The sequence below is a fragment of the Engystomops pustulosus genome, chromosome 8, assembly GCF_040894005.1.
Source record: "Engystomops pustulosus chromosome 8, aEngPut4.maternal, whole genome shotgun sequence".
NCBI lineage: Eukaryota > Metazoa > Chordata > Amphibia > Anura > Leptodactylidae > Engystomops > Engystomops pustulosus.
This window is the reverse complement of record NC_092418.1, coordinates 34,168,343-34,174,082: the sequence shown is the minus strand read 5'-3', so window position 1 is coordinate 34,174,082 and position 5,740 is coordinate 34,168,343. Positions and strand designations below refer to the sequence as shown.

Below are 5,740 nucleotides of genomic sequence, written 5' to 3'. Positions count from 1 at the left end.
CTCAGTGCAGGTGTTGTACAGAGGAGGGGGCGGGGTGTAGAGGGGAGAGCGGTGCAGTGGATGGAGCACGTGACTATATACTGAGAGAGGAGCGGATGTGACACACACAGGACAACACACCTGTAATACCTACATGTACAGGTATAATACAGCTGTACACAAGTACAATATACCAGTATAACACAGGTATGATACAACAGTACAGTACACAAGTATAACAAAGGTATAATACACTAATACAGTACACAAGTTTTTTTTTTTAAGGTTTTTTTTATTAATCGCATACAAAAATAAAAAGAGATTAAAAAAAGGAAAAAATTCCTATCAATACACATCACATTGTTTATTTTCTACATAATTTTACAATTAGAGTTACAAATAAATTTACATTACACTGGCCGCACTCTTAAACACTGTATACAGGAGTCTGTCCTACTTTTCCCTCTTTATTTTTAATATAGTACTTTTATTTTTTATTTGTTTATCCCCCCCCCCCACACACACACACCTCTTGCCCAACCCTAAAAAAGGAAGAAAACAAAAGAAAAAAACCATCTCTCTCTCTCACCCCAGATCCCCCCACCAAGACTTTCCCTTATTCCCTTTCTCTTATTCATCAATAAAGTACATCTCCTCTACTGTAAAGTTATTTTCTATCCAATTTTTTCACATATTTTTGAATTACACAGCTTTCTTATTTGAAACAGTCTTTAAACTGTACCATATTCTAATCCACATAATGGTGGTTGGAGGACTTTTCGCAATCCGTTTCTTAATAATGCAAAATCTTGCCCCAACCACAAAATACACACTTGAATTCTGTCCTGGGGCACCTGTGTGTCACCCCTCATCCTCATAGACTGTAAGCTCTTGTGTCACTCCCTCATCCTCATAGACTGTAAGCTCTTGTGTCACCCCCTCATCCTCATAGACTGTAAGTTCTTGTGTCACTCCCTCATCCTCATAGACTGTAAGCTCTTGTGTCACCCCTTCATCCTCATAGACTGTACGTTCTTGTGTCACTCCCTCATCCTCATAGACTGTAAGCTCTTGTGTCACCCCCTTATCCTCATAGACTGTAAGCTCTTGTGTCACCCCCTCATCCTCATAGACTGTAAGCTCTTGTGTCACCCCCTCATCCTCATAGACTGTAAGGTCTTGTGTCACCCCTTATCCTTATTTACTGTAAGCTCTTGTGTCACCACCTAATCCTCATAGACTGTAAGCTCTTGTGTCACCCCCTAATCCTCATAGACTGTAAGTTCTTGTGTCACTCCCTCATCCTCATAGACTGTAAGCTCTTGTGTCACCCCTTCATCCTCATAGACTGTACGTTCTTGTGTCACTCCCTCATCCTCATAGACTGTAAGCTCTTGTGTCACCCCCTTATCCTCATAGACTGTAAGCTCTTGTGTCACCCCCTCATCCTCATAGACTGTAAGCTCTTGTGTCACCCCCTCATCCTCATAGACTGTAAGGTCTTGTGTCACCCCTTATCCTTATTTACTGTAAGCTCTTGTGTCACCACCTAATCCTCATAGACTGTAAGCTCTTGTGTCACCCCCTCATCCTCATAGACTGTAAGTTCTTGTGTCACTCCCTCATCCTCATAGACTGTAAGCTCTTGTGTCACCCCTTCATCCTCATAGACTGTACGTTCTTGTGTCACTCCCTCATCCTCATAGACTGTAAGCTCTTGTGTCACCCCCTCATCCTCATAGACTGTAAGCTCTTGTGTCACCTCCTCATCCTCATAGACTGTAAGCTCTTGTGTCATCCCCTCATCCTCATAGACTGTAAGCTCTTGTGTCACCCCTTCATCCTCATAGACTGTAAGCTCTTGTGTCACCCCTCATAGACTGTAAGCTCTTGTGTCACCCCCTCATCCTCATAGACTGTAAGCTCTTGTGTCACCCCCTCCTCCTCATAGACTATAAGCTCTTGTGTCACCCCCTCATCCTCATAGACTGTAAGCTCTTGTGTCACCCCCTCATCCTCATAGAATGTAAGCTCTTGTGCCCCCCCCCTCATCCTCATAGACTGTAAGCTCTTATGTCAACCCCCTCATCCTCATAGACTGTAAGCTCGGGTCACCCCCTCATCCTCATACACTGTAAGCTCTAGTGTAACCCCTCATCCTCATACACTGTAAGCTCTTGTATCACCCCCTCATCCTCATAGACTGTAAGCTTTTGTGTCACCCCCTCATCCTCATACACTGTAAGCTCTTGTGTCACCCCTCATCTTCATAGACTGTAAGCTTTTGTGTCACCCCCTCATCCTCATAGACTGTAAGCTCTTGTGTCACCCCCTCATCCTCTTAGACTGTAAGCTCTTGTGTCACCCCCTCATCCTCATAGACTGTAAGCTCTTGTGTCACCCCCTCATCCTCATAGACTGTAAGCTCTTGTGTCACCCCCTCATCCTCATAGACTGTAAGCTCTTGTGTCACCCCCTCATCCTCATAGATTGTAAGCTCTTGTGTCACCCCCTCATCCTCATACACTGTAAGCTCTTGTGTCACCCTTCATCCTCATACACTGTAAGCTCTTGTGTCACCCCTCATCCTCATAGACTGTAAGGTCTTGTGTCACCCCTTATCCTTATTTACTGTAAGCTCTTGTGTCACCCCCTCATCCTCATAGACTGTAAGCTCTTGTGTCACCCCCTCATCCTCATAGACTGTAAGCTCTTGTGTCACCCCCTCATCTTCATAGACTGTAAGCTCTTGTGTCACCCCCTCATCCTCATACACTGTAAGTTCTTGTGTCACCACTCATCCTCATAGACTGTAAGCTCTTGTGTCACCCCTAATCCTCATACACTGTAAGTTCTTCTGTCACCCCTCATCCTCATAGACTGTAAGCTCTTGTGTCACCCCTCATAGACTGTAAGCTCTTGTGTCACCCCCTCATCCTCATAGACTGTAAGCTCTTGTGTCACCCCCTCCTCCTCATAGACTGTAAGCTCTTGTGTCATCCCCTCATCCTCATAGAATGTAAGCTCTTGTGTCACCCCCTCATCCTCATAGACTGTAAGCTCTTGTGTCACCCCCTCATCCTCATAGAATGTAAGCTCTTGTGCCCCCCCTTCATCCTCATAGACAGTAAGCTCTTATGTCAACCCCCTCATCCTCATAGACTGTAAGCTCGGGTCACCCCCTCATCCTCATACACTGTAAGCTCTTGTGTAACCCCTCATCCTCATACACTGTAAGCTCTTGTGTCACCCCCTCATCCTCATACACTGTAAGCTTTTGTGTCACCCCCTCATCCTCATACACTGTAAGCTCTTGTGTCACCCTTCATCCTCATACACTGTAAGCTCTTGTGTCACCCCCTCATCCTCATAGACTGTAAGCTCTTGTGTCACCCCCTCATCCTCATAGACTGTAAGCTCTTGTGTCACCCCCTCATCCTCATAGACTGTAAGCTCTTGTGTCACCCCCTCATCCTCATAGACTGTAAGCTCTTGTGTCACCCCCTCATCCTCATAGACTGTAAGCTCTTGTGTCACCCCCTCATCCTCATAGACTGTAAGCTCTTGTGTCACCCCCTCATCCTCATAGATTGTAAGCTCTTGTGTCACCCCCTCATCCTCATACACTGTAAGCTCTTGTGTCACCCTTCATCCTCATACACTGTAAGCTCTTGTGTCACCCCCTCATCCTCATAGACTGTAAGCTCTTGTGTCACCCCTCATCCTCATAGACTGTAAGCTCTTGTTTCACTCCCTCATCCTCTTAGACTGTAAGGTCTTGTGTCACCCCTTATCCTTATTTACTGTAAGCTCTTGTGTCACCCCCTCATCCTCATAGACTGTAGGCTCTTGTGTCACCCCCTCATCCTCATAGACTGTAAGCTCTTGTGTCACCCCCTCATCTTCATAGACTGTAAGCTCTTGTGTCACCCCCTCATCCTCATAGACTGTAAGTTCTTGTGTCACCCCTTGTCCTCATAGATTGTAAGCTCTTGTATCACCCCCTCATCCTCATAGACTGTAAGCTCTTGTGTCACCACCTAATCCTCATAGACTGTAAGCTCTTGTGTCACCCCCTCATCCTCATAGACTGTAAGTTCTTGTGTCACTCCCTCATCCTCATAGACTGTAAGCTCTTCTGTCACCCCCTCATCCTCATAGACTGTAAGTTCTTGTGTCACTCCCTCATCCTCATAGACTGTAAGCTCTTGTGTCACCCCCTCATCCTCATAGACTGTAAGGTCTTGTGTCGCCCCCTTATCCTTATTTACTGTAAGCTCTTGTGTCACCACCTAATCCTCATAGACTGTAAGCTCTTGTGTCACCCCCTCATCCTCATAGACTGTAAGTTCTTGTGTCACTCCCTCATCCTCATAGACTGTAAGCTCTTGTGTCACCCCTTCATCCTCATAGACTGTAAGTTCTTGTGTCACTCCCTCATCCTCATAGACTGTAAGCTCTTGTGTCACCCCCTCATCCGTATAGACTGTAAGCTCTTGTGTCACCCCCTCATCCTCATAGACTGTAAGTTCTTGTGTCACTCCCTCATTTTCATAGACTGTAAGCTCTTATGTCACCCCCTCATCCTCATTGACTGTAAGTTCTTGTGTCACTCCCTCATCCTCATAGACTGTAAGCTCTTGTGTCACTCCCTCATTCTCATAGACTGTAAGTTCTTGTGTCACTCCCTCATTCTCATAGACTGTAAGTTCTTGTGTCACTTCTCATCCTCATAGATTGTAAGCTCTTGTATCACCCCCTCATCCTCATTTACTGTAAGCTCTTGTGTCACCTCCTAATCCTCATGGACTGTAAGCTCTTGTGTCACCCCTCATCCTCATAGACTGTAAGCTCTTGTGCCACACCCTCATCCGTATAGACTGTAAGCTCTTGTGTCACCCCCTCATCCTCATAGACTGTAAGTTCTTGTGTCACTCCCTCATTTTCATAGACTGTAAGCTCTTATGTCACCCCCTCATCCTCATTGACTGTAAGTTCTTGTGTCACTCCCTCATCCTCATAGACTGTAAGCTCTTGTGTCACCCCCTCATCCTCATAGACTGTAAGCTCTTGTGTCACCCCCTCATCCTCATAGACTGTAAGCTCTTGTGTCATCCCCTCATCCTCATAGACTGTAATCTCTTGTGTCACCCCCTCATCCTCATAGACTGTAAGCTCTTGTGTCACCCCCTCATCCTCATAGACTGTAAGCTCTTGTGTCACCCCCTCATCCTCATAGGCTGTAAGCTCTTGTGTCACCCCCTCATCCTCATAGACTGTAAGTTCTTGTGTCCACCGCTCATCCTCATAGACTGTAAGCTCTTGTCCCCCCCTCATCCTCATAGACTGTAAGCTCTTGTGTCACCCCCTCATCCTCATAGACTGTAAGCTCTTGTGTCACTCCCTCATTCTCATAGACTGTAAGTTCTTGTGTCACTTCTCATCCTCATAGATTGTAAGCTCTTGTATCACCCCCTCATCCTCATTTACTGTAAGCTCTTGTGTCACCTCCTAATCCTCATGGACTGTAAGCTCTTGTGTCACCCCTCATCCTCATAGACTGTAAGCTCTTGTGCCACACCCTCATCCTCATAGATTGTAAGCTCTTGTGTCACCCCCTCATCCTCATAGACTGTAAGCTCTTGTGTCACTCCCTCATCCTCATAGATTGTAAGCTCTTGTGTCACCCACTCATCCTCATACACTGTAAGCTTTTGTGTCACCCTTCATCCTCATCATCAATGGAGGGAACCGCAGCACA

At 45.9% G+C, this 5,740-nt stretch overlaps 1 protein-coding gene across 1 annotated transcript in view; it reads left to right on the top strand.

Annotated features, from left to right (window-relative positions):
- The window catches only part of TMC5 (transmembrane channel like 5), a 118,632-nt gene that overhangs the window by 899 nt on the left and 111,993 nt on the right, over positions 1 to 5,740 (top strand). The window lies entirely within an intron of this gene.